This window comes from Squalius cephalus (assembly GCF_949319135.1).
Source record: "Squalius cephalus genome assembly, chromosome: 9".
NCBI classification, from domain to species: Eukaryota; Metazoa; Chordata; class Actinopteri; order Cypriniformes; family Leuciscidae; genus Squalius; species Squalius cephalus.
In genome coordinates this window covers 8,475,444-8,492,213 of record NC_137130.1, presented here as the reverse complement: position 1 = coordinate 8,492,213, position 16,770 = coordinate 8,475,444, and the positions used below count along the sequence as shown (strand labels likewise).

The window sequence follows — 16,770 nt, the reverse complement described above, 5'->3', positions numbered from 1 at the left end:
GTTGGAAAATGTCTATATAGATTAAAAGGTGTTTACCTCATACATTTATAAAGTAGGGTACACTAGCCTATTTAAAATGTATAACAGTAATGAGAGAAGGAGTATTTGTTTGTATCAGAGTAGCACTCATGTCATGTCATAACCCATATTCTGGCCCTTTAAACCTCCAGCTGGTTGGCGAGACTCCTGCGGTGGCATTTAACTGAGTGGGTGACGTCACTAAACTTTCCAGCGGGTTGTGTGTGTGTGCACGCGCGCGCGCTCGCGTGTATGAATGTGTGGAAGATGAGAGAGTGTGTGTGTTGAAGACAGCGTGTGCGTGCACTGCTTGGGACGCGCAGAGGATTCCTGGTTTTCGGTGAGTGGATTGTACGTTTGCCTCGGAAAGTAAGCGTTTCGGGATCGTGGATTGTGTTTGTACGGCGCTTTTCTTTAAAAAGAAACTTGAAGTCCTGGAAAGTGAGTGAGTCAGTCCTTGTAGAGAGAACATGTGTAGCCTACTGAAACTTTATTTTACATTCTGTTTGTCAGATGTAGTTTCAGCCATGATGTAAACATTGGTTTGTTTAAAGCTGCATCCTAGAGGAATGTTATGGACGTCATGTAAGGATGAAATGCGCTCGAGCAGGTTCATTCTACATGGATGCACGAGTGCCAGGAGGCGGGATCTTTCTGCTCTTTCCTGTGATCTTGAAATTGACAATTGGATTTAATTGTATAGTTGTTGTTGTTGTTGTTTGTTGGTGGAATTTCCTAAAGCTTTGCATTGGTTTTTAATCTCCAGAAAAAGTAGCCTATTACTGTCGCGTCTGACAGCTGTTTGGTGTTCATGTTTCAGATTGATGCTATAATTAGTTTATTGATTCGAATCATGCGAATGCGATAGATTAAAATTGGGTCTCATTTAAGGTGAATATATGTAAAGTAGAGCAAGTTTTATTTCTTCGTTTTTCCCTCTGTGTTGTGTGAGGGACAAAGTCATTTAACAGAGTCTATCAGACAGTTTTATATTTTACCTGTAATAACTTGCGAAGGTCTGTTTATTCGTCTGTCTGTCTTTTTATTTGACTATCTGTCTATATGTCGGCTTATTTATCTGAGCTGTTTACATTTGTCTGTCTAGCTGTATGTTTCCCGTCGGATAGATGCTGTAGATACTGCGCTACCTGTCTATTTTTCATTTGTCTATCTACTGTAGCCTATCTTGTATGTCAATCTGTATTTTTGAGATGTTGTATTTCCCCTAGCGGCCCGTTTACTTGTTTTTCCGATCTGTATTTTCTCTGTTTAATCTTTCTTTCTGTTTGTAGGCTAGGCTATCTGTCATCTTCAAATTAATCTATTTATTTTACTGACTGTATGTAAATCGTGTTCTGTTTTTTATGCACTGGCTTATCCTGATCATATTATTTTGTGTTTTCCATAGCTTGTTGAAGGGTTACCCCCACTTCAGATTTTCAGTAGGCTAGTTAAAACTCCTATTTGGCCATGTGACGCCCCTGGGAGAGACTGGCAAGGTCTGTCCATGGATACCAGAGGCCATTTCCAAGTTGTAATCTGCATGACAATACCTTTTCCTTTAGTGTGAGCCGGTCAGATTTACTGGATTTACAGTCCCTCTCTGGGAAAGACAAACTGATCACTGAAAGTACTTTTGCAAATATTCTGCCAGCAAGGAGACTTCAATTAATTCCCCATGCCATCCATTCTCTTAACATTCAGTCATTTGCACATTCAACATTCAGTTGTTTCCAGTAGAAAATAACATCACAGTCCTGCTTTAGTAAGTTCAGCGATGTTTCATTTTTGTTTTTAATTTTTTTTATTAATTTAGCTGCTCTAGAGTAAACCGTGATGTCATCGTCCAGCTCAGTTCAGTTCTTGTATAATAGTGTCAATGCAGGCAGATCAATATTATTGTTGAATATTAAATTAAATGTTAAATTTGATGTCCCCAACTAAGCAAGCCAAGCCAATGGCAACAAAGGTGGAAAAAGGCGACAGTGGCAAGGAACCAAAGCTCCCATCAGGTGGCAGAATGGAGAAACAAACCCTGGGAGAACCCAGGCTCAGTCGGGGGGCCAGTTCTCCTCTGGCCAATGAACGAACAGTGTATGATTATGATTCAGGCCGCATTATAGGTCAGAAGTCAGATTGGTTTGGAACAATCAGAATAATATCCAGTTCCATCTGGTTGAAGATCGGAGTCACGCCGGTATGGAGACGGGTTTGTTGAGGATCAGTGCCGATGGCTGTCGTGTCGATGAGGCCTTCACAGGGGAGTGTCTAGTTGACACAATCTCTGTTGACACTTCAAGGATGCATTGTGGTCGTGTCTAAGTGCAGCTCCTCCATCTGATCTGGATATACTGATACTATAAGTTTAATATTTTTAAACGTGACGTGATTGCAGTGAATAGCAACTTATATTTTGGTCTGTTCCTCACAAGAAGACCTGGAATATTAATCATACAGTATGAGGGCTATGGTATATTTTTCTTTTTTCTGATTTTTTTTTTTGTGATTAATAGCTGGATGAACTTTTCTTGCAACATTAAAAGGGTCAATTATGAATTTAGTCCTTTGAACAGGAAAAATATTGCACCATATGAACATTTTGATGTTCTCTCTATCTTTCTCTCTGTCTACTTATGTAATCAGACTTTGTTAGTTTGATGGAAAAGGTTTTTACAGTATTTAGAGATTTTGCAAGGTCTGCTGTCCTGCTTTTATGTGTAATGACATGCTTCCTTTCAGGTTGAAGCATGTTACTGTGTTTTTCTGTAGATTGCATTTGATGCATTACTAATCTAAAATCATGTTTTGTTTTTGTCAGACATGAGACTCCAAATCTCTTTTTAATTGCAAATGCCAGATGTAGTTCATTATTCAATATAGATGTTTTTAAAATGTCCTTATTGGGATGAAGTTTATAAATGTGCACACTGTTCATTTCCAGTGATCTACTTATTTGCAAGTTTCATAGCTCCAAAGAAATTGAAGTCTTGTGGTTCTACACACACAAACGGTAATCTTGTTTACCTAAAAGAGGACATACCGGCTTATATTGTTTTAAATGCCAACTAATCTCAGCCCCTAAATGAAAATGTTTGCACTTTTAAGATAAAAAAATATGTATTATTTATACATTAATCTTTTTTCCAATTGAGGCTGCAGGAGTCCCTGGATATCCCCAAGGAAGATGTTGTCAGATTTAGCTCACTTCTGTGGACAAATGTGTCCCCAAAGTATAGCTAAGACGGTCCCCATACACACATCAGATGTGCATTCACTGGGATACATTAGTCCTTGAGGAAACCATGAGGAAAGGAAAAATCTAATCAACAATCCGTTAATAGTCCTAACACATCTTAGAATACATAACCGTAATTGCATTACACATCGATTATTTCAGGGATGTTCAGCTCTCCCATTCAGCCGTCCTTTTACCATTGATATCGTACTTGAAGAAGTTTTTAACTTATGCCCATGCTATTCATGACATGACTCTACTCTTGATTTCTCAATTTAAACTTGACATATTTTCTCTGTGTTCATGTGCAGTGAACTACGTCTAAGAGCAGTTTTAGCGGCAAAATCAGTTCCATTTTCATTTCTGTCATCACTAAATGTGAAAAAATAACGATCCGAAATCTTTCATCTGCCAGATGTATTTTTGAAAGCACCAAATTGCAAATGAGGGCACACAGAAAAGGATGAAGCAAACATCCAATGACCTCATTACTAGTACAGACAGTGAATTGTCTGAATATAATGGCTCTGTCATGAGCGGCATGAATTTTTTTACCTCATTATTTTTTTACAACTAAAATGACTTCATCTGTTGCTGAAGTCCAGATTAGAGAAAAACAATTAGAACTTAGAAGTGCAAGTTAGCATGAATGATTGATTAATATTAATCTTGATGAAAAGAACAGATTAGGGCTTTTCTTTAATTTCATATTTTTTTTAAATGGAACACTGGCTCAATCAGTAAATGAGCTTAGACTGAGACTGTTTTGCCAGTTTGAAAACAATTATTAACTTTGTAATTTTGTTTGGTGATGATATAACATTTCTGTTTTAGATAAATATTTTATTCAGAAATGTATATTCTGTCATTTCTAATGTAAATCCAAATCTGCAGGACATTTTGCAAAATGGAGAGCTTCAGCAATCAAATATGGTGCTTTTGGAACAGTCCTTTCAGGTTTGACATCAATGACATTTGGTAAAGAATCATTTATAAGCTGACTCTACTCTGTGTTTATCGCATAATGGCTTTGAAAACTATGGCTTCTGTGGACCACTGTACTTTTATGGTGCTTTTCATTGTTGTTTTGGAGCTTGACCGCACAACCAGGTTATTCAGAAATTCTATGGAAGTAAATGATGATAACTCTTTCATTTTAAATAAAATTTTCCTTTAAGATTTACCACTGAATGTCATGAAAATATTTTAATCTCTAATGCCAGAAGTTTTTTTCCCCCACAGACTTTGTGGTTATTTATGGCATTTCTCAGTATAACAAACATTTGTTTACGCATTTTCCCTATAAATCTATCATATCTTAATTAGATTGCTTTCTTTGTTGACCTAAGAGGAAATGCTCCCCTGGGGAAAAAATGGATATACTTATACTTATACTTATACTGAAGTGTTCTAATCTATTCTTCTTGTTGTGACTTTTACCAAATGACCGTGGAGGTTTGAAGCTCATGCCCCCAGCACTTGGCTTTACTCCTGACTCTCCAGCACAACTTTGGGAGTGCTTAAGACATAACTCATGGGAGATCAATCTTATTACATTGGATGCTTCTAGGTGCAGCCACTATTTGGAGTTTCAGGATTTATTCATCTTTGAGGTTGCTGACTACAAGGGGTAGTTTATTCTGCAGCCCATTATTGTCCCTTGAAATACTGTGTCTACATTGGCTTTTAAATTTGTTTGATGATACACTTTTAAGATTTAATTAGAGAACCATGGGTTTCCCCTATATGTTTTCTTTTGTCATTTGTATGTAGTTTATGTGAAATAAAGTTTCAAGAATGAATTTAGTTTAGTTTGTTAATTAGCTTGGAAACCTTTCTCCCATTCATTTTCCACTTGAAATGGTTTGCTGACATTTTCTAAATAGCATCTAAGCATTCACCAACAATCTGTCTTTGACCTTATAGCTGTGAACAAAAAGACAGTGGTTCTAATAAAGTAATTTTCGTAACTCACCAAAAGAAAAGATAAAACTGCCATCCAGCACCAGCATTTTTTTTGATCATTTTCACAAAACTTTCATGGCCCCTAGAATATTTGGCGTATGAATATCTGAACATTCAATATATCAAAAGAAAGAACAGAGCCTTTGCTTTTAAATGGAAAATAAATAAATAAATATTCTAGCTTCAAGCTTTTTTTTTAAATCAACACTTGAATGTGGGTATGTTTCATAAAAAAAAAAAAAAAAAAGCCAAATTCTGAACAAAATTGCGTTATTGTCAAAAACTACGTCCGGATCGGGTTTAGAACGATGATCAAAAAACAGAGATTGAATAGATTTCATTCATCAACACCTCCAACGCCTCACTGTCCTGTACCTTTTCATGGGTTCGAAATCTCTTTCGATAACATTAGGCAGTTTTGATTTATATGCCGTTTAAATTATATTAGGGGTGGGTGATATGACCAAAATCTAATTTTATTTCACAACACTTAATATAGATTTTTCTGCTTTAAATAAGGTTTTAATGATAGCAATTTCTGATACCATTGAAATTTCATAATTCTTGCCACCAATTTCAATATTACAAAACAACTACTAGCCTATGTAAAAAAAAAAAAGAAAAAAAAAATCTCAAGCTTTCTGAAGATAAGTAATGACAGTGATAATAAAAACAAAGAAACTAATAACAAGCAATAGGACAACAAACTACAATAGAACAAACATAAATGCATACATTATATAACGTAATCAAATGTATAAACAACAAATTGTATTAAATATATATTTATTCTTATTAAAGTTACAAAAGTGATTCAGTCAAGAGCAGCGATAGATTTTCTCTTTTGTTGGTAGATGACACAGATAACAGCAGGTAGCCTATGTTAGGCTCAGTTTCTCAACTGTTTACATTAACTTAAGACATAAATGGCTATTTTGACACATAAATACTATGTGTATTTACCGTTAATTATAACTAATTCAAGCCCAATTAGGGGGCAAGTTGCAACTTGGTTCAGTGTTCACGTGATATATGAGCTGCGGCTTCATGTGCGCATCTCTCTCTGGGGGCCATTTACACGACACTGTTTTCAACAAAAAACGTTTTAAAAAAATGATGCGTTTTGGCTGTTCATTGGCTCTCCAATCTGTGGGCCAGAAGCCTCACGCATGTGGAATCAGTGCCATCTGTTGGCTGCGACAGCTTTACACTTAAAGCTCGCCCTATCGGCCAGGGAGAAGATAGGAACAAAAGCATTAAGAGTCTTACATGACAAATGTGTTTTGGGGGCCTGAAAATGCAAACTTTTGAAAACGTGATTCAAAGTGCAACTTTTTGAAAACTATACTGTTAGCATCTCTGTGTAAACTACAAAAACGCGCATTTGTGAAAACGGTGATATTATGCACATGCTTATTACGTGTTCAGTCAGTAGGCGCATAGTTTTTCTTTACAAAGTGACATTTCCAACTACTGGCCTGGCATGAATAATACAGCGTTTTTAATAGTTTTCGCAAATCCGTGTGGACGGGGATTGTTTTAACAGCATCAAACAAGCAAAGGAAAAACATTTCCGTTTTTAGTACATTGTTGTCGTGTAAACCCCCTCAGACAGTGCTCACATATAGCGAAATTAGTTCTCTTTCATTGCTTATCATGCTTCAACGGTTTAAACCGCGCTTCACTTGTTTTTAAACCGCAATGCTTACGAACGCATGCAAACGATAAGCTTTTGTGACCATGCACCACAGCAACATCACGTGAATGTAACCGCGATAGAGACAATAGTCCAAAATCTCTGCAGGTTGACATATTTCTACCGTATATCTCCAATATACCAGTATATTTTTTACACAATGTCCCTGCTTTTCATTGATCACTATATCTGTTATATAAAATTATTCTCATTAATGGCTGTCTTCATTATTTGCCCTTAAAAGTATATGGAAGCATGTTTTTGAAATTGAGTTCATGAAATACTGAATGGTTTTTGCCATCTCATGATGCCTCATTACTTAAGCTCCCATTAGAGTTTATATCAGCCAGCTGAAGCAAAGTTGTTTAAAAAGAACAAACAGTTTTTATCTAAAATATTTTGCTAGGCCTGTATAACTTGATTTAAAGTTATTTATTTGGGTGCCCTAATCAGTATGTGCCAAGTTCTTCCCCAGCTAGACCCATAAAACACGGACTCATGAAACCCAATAAGATTTATTTTTCTTCATTACAAGGCTTGTCTCCATTGACATTTGCACTGAAATGGGATTTGCTCTGATTTTATGCAGCTGTTGATGCCCAGTCTTGAGATATCCACACAAAGCCATTTAGGCCTACCGTCCCTATCCTAATGCAATAAAGAGATGATGGGCGCACCTGAGAAGCAGTTGTTGTGCTGCTGGACAGCTTAGTCCATCTGATTTTTATGTTCTTTATTGATTGTGATTGTTTAAAAGTGTAGGCCAAAGTGTAGACTAGGCTATTTCATATTTTTAGTGCATCTTTTACTGTGTCCAGACATATTTTTCGTAAGGAAAGTGCTTGTCAATCTTCTAAAAGGGATAGTTCACCCCAAAACTTTTACTTATCCTCATGTTGTTCTAAACCCACAAGACTTTTGTTCATCTTCTTCAGCACACAAATGAAGATATTGGTAATGAAATCTGAGCGATTTCTGTCCCTCCATTGACAGCTACGCAACTACCATTTTGACGCTTCAAAAAGTTCATAAAGAGATCGTAAAACTAATCCTATAATAATATGAAATGCGTTTTAGTCCAAATTTTCTAAAGAGACACGATTGCTTTATATGATGAACAAATTGATTTTAGGCATTTCAAATATAAACACTGATCAGCGAACATTGAACAGAAGCTCAATGTTTATATGTGAATAAAAGACTAAATTGCATCTGTTCATCATTTAAATCGATCGTGTCTCTTCTTTTTACTAAACCACTCAATTCATATGGATTAGTTTTATGATCTCTTTATATGAACTTTTTGAAGCGTCAAAGTGGTAGTTGCGTAGCTGTCAATGGAATCGCTCAGATTTCATTACAAATATATTCGTGTTCCGAAAATGACTGAAAGTCTTACGGGGTTGAAAAAACATGAGGTTGAGTAAATGATGACAGAATTTTCATTTTTGGGTGAACTATCCCTTTAAATTGTCACAAATCTCAGTGTAGGAGCCATACTTACCACTTTATTTAATTTGTATAAATTTGTTCATTTAAATATCAGTTTGTTGTGTATTGTTAATTGTGTTTATTTCTCTGAGTGTGTGCCCTCTATAGGTGAGAGGTGAAAGGTTGTATAAAGGATAGGCCACCCCTGACAGGAAGGGGGCGCTGGTGCAAGAGCACACAGTCTTTTGACCGTACACATGGAGCTAGGGTGGCATGGTGCAACAAACCTGCAAGCGGCCTAAAAGTTGTTTGTTTTGTTTTATGTTACAATGCATCTTTATTTTTGATTTAATAAACTTCAGTTATTTGTTTGGAACATCAACACGCCTCTCTGGATCTATTTATGGTACGCGTCAGAATCATAGCATCAGCATCTCTCACAGTGGACAAGGAACAAGGAGTAAAAATAGGAGACTTGTTTTACCACTAAAACATGTCAAAAGACTTGCTTTGAAAATGGACTTGTGAAAATGGAATATGTTTGGGAAAAGAGTATCCTTAAACTTGAACGGAGTGGATGGACTGTTTGAAGACCGCATGGCATTGGTTGCAGAGAACAAAGGAAACTTCTCAAAGAGGTATGTGCTTGCGGAATCAATGTGCTGAGTTAAATTTGAATGTTATTGGAAAGACTTTCAAGTTTGATTCTGCAAACTGTGGATGAAAGGATTAATTTGATGAAAGAGTTCAAAGGTCTTGATGCATGCCATTTTAAAGAGGAAATCAAAGGAAATTTGAAAAGACATTTGCTTGTTGGGAAAATGGACGAGTCTTATCTAGAACAATTCCCAAACTCAGCTCAAAAGGACTTGAATGAGGTTGCTGCTCGTTTGAAATCCTCTAGAGCAGGCAAGATGGCACACCTTACAAGACGAATGAATATTGTTAACTCTTTGATGACTGATGCTGAATATCTGGAAGAAGTAAAGGGAAACATGAAGTTCAATGAAATGTTTGAGGAATTCAAGTCTCTTCAAGAATCATATGTACAAGTGTTAAGTGAACCAAGAATGAAACAAGTTGATGTGTTTGTTTCTACTGTTGAGAATTGGATGTCTACTATTCAAGAACCTGACTCTCAAACTAGTACTCAAGTTTCTTCTGCTCTAAAAGTGAAGGACCAGCTAAATGATGAAGAGAACACTTTAGTTGTTTCATCTGTGCGTAGCAGTAGATCTGGCAGATCTAGCAGATCACATTCAAGCAGATCAAGTGTGTCAACATCAGCCTCAGCACGTATCTGTGCAGAGGCAGAGAGGGCAGCTTTACTTGCCAAAGCCAATGCACTGCAACGAAAACATGCTATAGAGAAGAAAGAGGAGGAACTTAGAAAGATGAAGGAGGTGTGGGAAGTTCAAGCTGAAATTGCTGCCAACACAGCAAAAATTGAGTATCTCAAGAATGCTGAGACCTCAATAACCAATGGAAATGCTGTCGAAGAAGATGCCATGAATGTGTACTGTAAAGAGATGCTGGATAAAAACCTCTCCAGTGCAACAAACGCACAAGATGTGCGCCCAAAAGAAACTTTCCCAACTCAGACTGCAAGACATTCTTATCCTCAGAATATCAATGCAATTCAACAATCCACCACTGTGAACACTGACTCCAAATCCCCTGCACAAATCTCTCATACAGCTCAAGCAAGACCTCAAGAAAGTAGAGAATCATCTTCTAATGTCATTCAAGGGCCTGATCTTGCTAGAATTCTTAAAAAACAAAACAACTTGACAGACATGCTTATAAAACAACAACTTCTTTCTACCTTACCAAGAGGGGAAATTCCTATGTTTAGTGGAGATATTCTGCAGTACAGGCCATTCCTTCATTCTTTTGAGCACATCATTGAAACTAAGACGGAAGATAATGCAGACCGGCTGCACTTTCTCATTCAGTACACAAGGGGGCTACCACAGGAGCTGGTAAGAAGTTGCCAACACATGTCACCGAACCAAGGTTACCAAAAGGCAAAGCTGCTATTGAAAGAACACTTTGGTAGTGCATATAGGATTTCATGTGCTTATATCGAGAAAGCACTCTCCTGGCCTTCAATCAAACCAGAAGATCCAAAGGCTTTACAGGCCTTCGCATTGTTTCTTAGAAGCTGCTGTAATAGTATGGAAGACTTGGAGTTCATGGAAGAGCTGGACACAGTCTCCAATATGAGGAGTATTGCTTTTAAACTCCCATACAAGCTCAGAGAGAGGTGGCGCACGAAGGCATTTGAGTTGCAAGAACAAAGGAGGACCAAGGTAAAGATGGCAGATCTCGTCAGCTTCATTGAAAAACAAGCTAACATTGTCTCAGACCCAATATTTAGTGATATCCAAGACTCAAGCCCAAGTAAAGGAAAGCCCAAAGTATTGAAACCCAAATCCAAAGGCAGCTTTGCTACCAATGTGCATGTGAACTCACCACAGACCGCATCTAAGGATTCCCAGCCAATATCATGTCTCTACTGTAACAATTGACATGAATTGATGTCATGCTTGCAGTTTGAAAAGCAGCCACACAGGGAAAAGATCAACTTTGTTAGACAGAATGGAATCTGTTTTGGGTGTTTAACCAAAGGAGGACATCTGAGTAAAGACTGCACACAGCATCTTTACTGCTCCATATGCAACAAACAGCATCCAAGTGTGTTACACATTAAAGCGTTGGAATCTTCAAAACAACTTAAGAAAACACCTGTGAGTAGCACACAGGTCTTTCTTCAAGATGGTAAGCATGCTGGAGTCAGAAACATGCAGATTTATACAGAGTGTTTGTTGTCGATTGTACCAGTACAGGTTAAAAGTTCAAAAGGAAGTAAGATTCTGCACACATATGCCTTTCTTGATCCTGGTAGCTCGGCAAGCTTCTGCACAGAGGATCTTATGAGGAAACTCAACATTACTGGAAGAAAGACCAATATTCTTCTTCGAACAATGAGCCAGGATAAGTCTGTGCCCTCTTACATTGTCAGTGGGTTGGAAGTTTCTTCGCTGGAAGAAAGTAACTTCATCCACCTGCCAGAAGTCTACACCCAAAAGATCATGCCTGTTGACACCTGTAACATTCCCACAAAGGAAGAACTATCTAAATGGCCATACCTGAGTCAGGTACAGTTTCCTAGGATTCCAGCCAAGGTGGAGTTGTTGATTGGAAGCAATGCTCCCAAAGCCATTGAACCTTGGGAAATCCTTAATAGCCAAGGGGATGGGCCATATGCAGTTAAGACCCTACTAGGATGGGTTATTAATGGTCCTTTACAAGGCAAAAACACAGCAAACAGAAACAGCTGTGATGGTGTTGTTGTTAACAGAATTTCTGTCTCGAACTTGGAAGAAATGTTGATGCAACAATACAACCATGATTTTAATGAGAGGTCAAATGAAGAAAAGGCTGAAATGTCTATAGAAGACAAAAGATTCATCAAGATTGCAGAAGAGTCAATAAAGTTGAAAAATGGACATTACACTCTTGATCTACCTTTTCGCAAAGACGACACAGTGTTGCCTAACAATTACCAAGTGGCAGAACAGCGACTTCAAAGTTTGAAAAGAAAGTTCAAGAGGAATGAAAAATTCAAAACCGACTATACTGAATTTCTAACAGAAGTCATAAATAAGGGCTATGCTGAAGTGGTGCCGCAACAAGAGCTGAAAAGATCAGATGGTCAATTGTGGTACATCCCACATCATGGTGTATATCATCCCCAAAAACAGACCATAAGGGTGGTCTTTGACTGTGCTGCTACTTTTCGAGGTAAATGCCTCAACTTAGTACTTCTTCAGGGTCCTGATTTGACCAGCACACTTTTTGATGTTTTGACCAGATTTCGCCAAGAACCTGTAGCAGTTATGACTGATATCAAAGCAATGTTCCATCAGGTCAGAGTGTCAAGATCAGATGTTGACTTCTTGCGATTCCTCTGGTGGCCAAGTGGTGATGTTAGCATGCCTGCTGTGGAACATCGAATGATGGTACATCTATTTGGGGCAGTCTCATCCCCCAGCTGTGCAAACTTTGCTCTGAAGCAAACAGCCAAAGACAACAAAGACTGTTTTCGAACTGAGGTGATAAACACTGTTGAGAACAACTTCTATGTAGATGATTGCTTGAAGTCCCTTCCAGCAGAGCATGAAGCAGTAGAATTGGTGAAAGATCTAACATCTCTCTGTCAAACAGGAGGATTCCACCTCACAAAATGGGTGAGTAACAGTCGCACTGTTCTTGCACATATTCCAAAAGAAGACAGAGCTCAGAAAGGGAATTGGATCTCGATAGGGAAAAGCTTCCCACTGAAAGAGCTCTTGGATTGTTGTGGTGCGTGGAGAAGGATGTGTTTAAGTTCAATATCACTGTCAAGTGCAAATCCCACACCCGAAGAAACTTACTATCAGTTGTGAGCTCCATCTATGATCCACTTGGATTTTTGAGTCCCTTTACTCTACCTGCCAAATTGCTTATCCAAGACCTCTGTAGGAGTAAATGTGGTTGGGATGAGGAAATACCACAGATAAGTGGACAAAGTGGATAAAGGATCTTGACGAGATAGAAGATTTCAGAGTGGCACGTTGTGTAAAGCCAACTGGTTTTGGAATGCTGAAGCAAGCAGAGCTGCATCATTTCTCTGATGCTAGTGAACAAGGATACGGCATAGTGAGTTACTTGAGACTGACTGATGATATGCACACTGTACATGTGTCTTTCATGTTGGGAAAAGCCAGAGTGGCCCCACTTAAGCACGTCACAATTCCACGTCTAGAACTTACAGCTGCAGTGCTAGCAGTCAGAGTGGACATTATGGTAAGAAAAGCTTTGGAGCTCGATCTCAAAAGCTCAACATTTTGGACTGATAGTCAGTCAGTGCTGAAATACGTTGCAAATGAGAATGCAAGATTCCGCACATTTGTAGCAAATAGGATCTCTGTTATTAGAGAAAACACAGATGTTAAACAGTGGAAATTCATCAGGACAAAGCAGAACCCTGCTGACTTAGCATCAAGAGGAGTGAGTGCCGGCACATTGGTGAAGTGCAAAGAGTGGATCCATGGACCAGACTTTCTATGGAAGATAGAAGAGGAATGGCCTAAAGAGTCCCTGGGACCCATTTCCATATCGCTCTCACTCGATGATCTTGAAGTTAAAAGGAACACCCCTGTTTATAGTACTGTCATCAAAGAAAAGGAAAATCCTACCAGCCAACTGCTTAACTATTTCTCAAGTTGGACAAAGCTAAAGTTGGCAGTAGCGTGGTTCTTGAAGTTCAAGAATATCCTTCGCTTGCTTACTGCAAAAAGAAAAGAAATACAGGCAACCTGCGTGAATAAGGACATTCAGAGCCAAAACAAGGTATGCAATGAAATTAAAGCATTCAAGACATCACTTTGTGGACAATCCATATGCTTGGATGATCTCTGTAAAGCAGAAAAGTCCATTGTTGAGTTTTGCCAGAAACAAAGGTATTCAGAGGAAATGTCAAGAATTAAAAAGACATCACTTGTTGGAAAGCGCTTGAAAAGATTCAGCAGCCTATACAAGCTAGATCCGGTGATGGATGATGGAGTTTTGAGGGTTGGAGGAAGGTTGGCCAAGTCTGCAATGCCTGAGGAGACCAAGCGACCAATAATACTTCCAAAAGATATTCACATCTCTACACTTATCCTTCAACACATACACGAACAGCTCGGACATGCTGGCAGAAACCATGTTCTCTCACACCTGAGAAAGAAATATTGGATTATAAATGCCAATTCTGCAGCCCGTAAAGTTCTTTCTAAATGTGTTGTGTGCAAGCGTGTAAGAGGAAAGATTGGAGAGCAAAAGATGGCAGATTTACCAAAGGAAAGACTACAAGCTGATCTCCCACCTTTCAGCAATGTTGGCGTTGACTACTTTGGACCTTTTGTGATAAAAAGAGGAAGAAGTCAGGTAAAAAGATATGGGGTTATTTTCACTTGCATGACAAGCAGGGCAGTTCACCTAGAAATGGCTCACTCACTGAACACAGATTCCTGCATTGACGCTTTAAGAAGATTCATAGACAGAAGAGGCCAAGTAATGCATATTCGATCTGATAACGGGACTAACCTGGTGGGTGCAAAAAGAGAATTACAGAATTCACTTTCAGAATGGAACCAAAGTAGAATCCAGAAGGCAATGCTCCAGAAAGGAATTCAGTGGACGTTTAATCCTCCAGCAGCCTCACATCATGGGGGAGTATGGGAGAGGCTCATTCGAATGGTGAGGCAGATCTTCTGCTCTATTTTACAACACACCCTCGATGATGAAGGACTACAAACACTCTTGTGAGATCGAAGCAATTTTGAATAGTCGTCCCATTACCACATTGTCTGATGACCATCATGATCTGGAACCTTTGACACCAAATCACATTCTTCTGTTAAAGTCTAGCCCTATATTGCCACCTGGATTGTTTCAAAGGTACAATATTTAGCAGACCTGTTTTGGAAGAGGTGGTCACAAGAATACTTACCATTACTACAGGAACGACAGAGATGGTTAACTGCAAAAAGAGGATTGCAGAAAGGAGATATTGTGTTAGTCGTGGACAGTTCAGCACCTCGTGGATCGTGGCCTATTGGAAGAGTAACAGAAGTTTTTCCTGATTCCAAAGGACTCATAAGAACTGTTAAACTTAAGACAAAGACTGGTTTCTTAGAAAGACCTATTACCAAACTTTGCCTACTATTGGAAGATGCAGAGGGTTAGATCTGGGCCATAGAGGTGACGACTGAGGAATAATTAAAGGATGAGTATTAATTTTTCTTGTATGGACTCATTTGGCTCCATTTACATGTAATGTATTGTAATTGATGCTTTAACGCTCAATTAGGGGCCGGGTGTAGGAGCCATACTTACCACTTTATTTAATTTGTATAAATTAGTTCTTTTAAATATCAGTTTGTTGTGTATTGTTAATTGTGTTTATTTCTCTGAGTGTGTGCCCTCTATAGGTGAGAGGTGAAAGGTTGTATAAAGGATAGGCCACCCCTGACAGGAAGGGGGCGCTGGTGCAAGAGCACACAGTCTTTTGACCGTACACATGGAGCTAGGGTGGCATGGTGCACCAAACCTGCAAGCGGCCTAAAAGTTGTTTGTTTTGTTTTATGTTACAATGCATCTTTATTTTTGATTTAATAAACTTCAGTTATTTGTTTGGAACATCAACACGCCTCTCTGGATCTATTTATGGTACGCGTCAGAACCATAGCATCAGCATCTCTCACAGTGGACAAGGAACAAGGAGTAAAAATAGGAGACTTGTTTTACCACTAAACTCAGTATTAGCAACCCTGTGATAAACTTGCGATTTCCAGTCGTTTTTCACTGCTCTTTACCTAACTCTAGATCAGGGATGGGCAACTTCGGTCCTGGAGGGCCACTGTCCTACAGAGTTTAGCTTCAACCCTAATCAAACACACCTGAACAAGCTAATCAAGGTCCTCAGGATTACTAGAAAATTACAGGCAGGTGTTTTTTTCAGGGTTGGAGCGAAGTTGCCCATCCCTGCTCTAGATAATTCACATGCCACTGTGATTTCATCTGAGAGCCTGTTCGGTGCCACATAATTCCCAAACCAGTGAAGCCATTATCGTGTCTAATGTCACGCTTTTGCAATAAAAGGCCAGGTTATATAAAGCACGGCTGAGTTATTTGCAAACTAAATTGCGCTTGCAGTTCTGTTCTTTTAAAATGGATCACACTGGTTATATGCACACTTGTTGCCACTGAGTTCCTAATTTACATATTTGAAAATGCCCTTTTAAAATGAGTCTTTTGGATGAGCAGACATACTGATTTAGCGCAGAGTTGATTAAGGTCAAGTTGAAGAGAGAACAAAAAAATTTGTGAAATATAATCTCCAAAGGGTGTGTGAATTGTGCTTGTGCAACGCAGGATGTGTATGCAGTTAGGATGCTGGAGTGGCTCATGTGAGAATGGGAAAAAGGGCAAAGTGGTGTGTGAGGAGAATGTTTGACCTCAGGTGATGGATTATTGAAAACCTTTCCCACAGGAGACTATTCTTCAGTGACAAACTTACTGTATTCCAGTCAGCAAGTGTGCTTCATCCAGTGCTTTAGGTATTCTTTACATAAGCCAGCAACTGGAGTGGCTGGTTACAATGAAAGAATGAACACAAGTAGTCAAAATAACAGTGCAACACAGTGCAATTGTGCAACATAGACGCAATGGAAAAATGTGCCTCTACAGTTTTGCTGAACTCATAAAAAAAATCCTTCATATACATACAATCCACAGCAGTTTCTAGCTGAAATAAACAATAGTGGCAGTAAAACAGAACTGAACCAACTGTGAACTAACTTGAGCTGAATAATGACACTATTGTTTTGCTGCA

General features: G+C 38.6%; 1 protein-coding gene across 6 annotated transcripts in view; it reads left to right on the top strand.

Annotated features, from left to right (window-relative positions):
• The first annotated feature begins 230 nt into the window (after positions 1 to 230).
• gulp1a (GULP PTB domain containing engulfment adaptor 1a) overlaps positions 231 to 16,770 on the top strand; it is a 65,776-nt gene continuing 49,236 nt past the window's right edge. For 2 of the 6 annotated variants that reach the window (XM_079880980.1, XM_079880983.1), the window contains exon 1: positions 265 to 358. The gene's annotated coding sequence lies outside the window, so the exon portion shown is untranslated. Of the gene's footprint in view, positions 460 to 16,770 lie in introns of all 6 variants that reach the window. The other 4 variants (XM_079880985.1, XM_079880984.1, XM_079880987.1 and 1 more) reach the window with 4 other exon arrangements.